Source organism: Arachis ipaensis, chromosome B04, assembly GCF_000816755.2.
Source record: "Arachis ipaensis cultivar K30076 chromosome B04, Araip1.1, whole genome shotgun sequence".
Taxonomy (NCBI): Eukaryota; Viridiplantae; Streptophyta; class Magnoliopsida; order Fabales; family Fabaceae; genus Arachis; species Arachis ipaensis.
Genome location: NC_029788.2, coordinates 131,856 through 132,135, shown reverse-complemented (window position 1 = coordinate 132,135; position 280 = coordinate 131,856).

Here is a 280-nt window from a genome sequence, read left to right as displayed (position 1 = left end):
ATTTTATTAGAGGTAATTTTGTAATGAAATTAAAAATTTTATTGCAAAGGACGATTTTAATACCAAATGAAAGTATAAAACACTAGGAATGATTTTAAATCCAAAATAACGTTGGAGACGAATATAATTTTGACCCTAAACCTTAGGGTCTAAAATTAAACAGTACTTATCCCTTTTTATTATTTTATATAAACATATTTTTTATATACAGGTTTAGTTTTTTTTTTTGTATTTATATATAATTCTAATTTCAAATTATAAATATTAGTATATCAGTAGG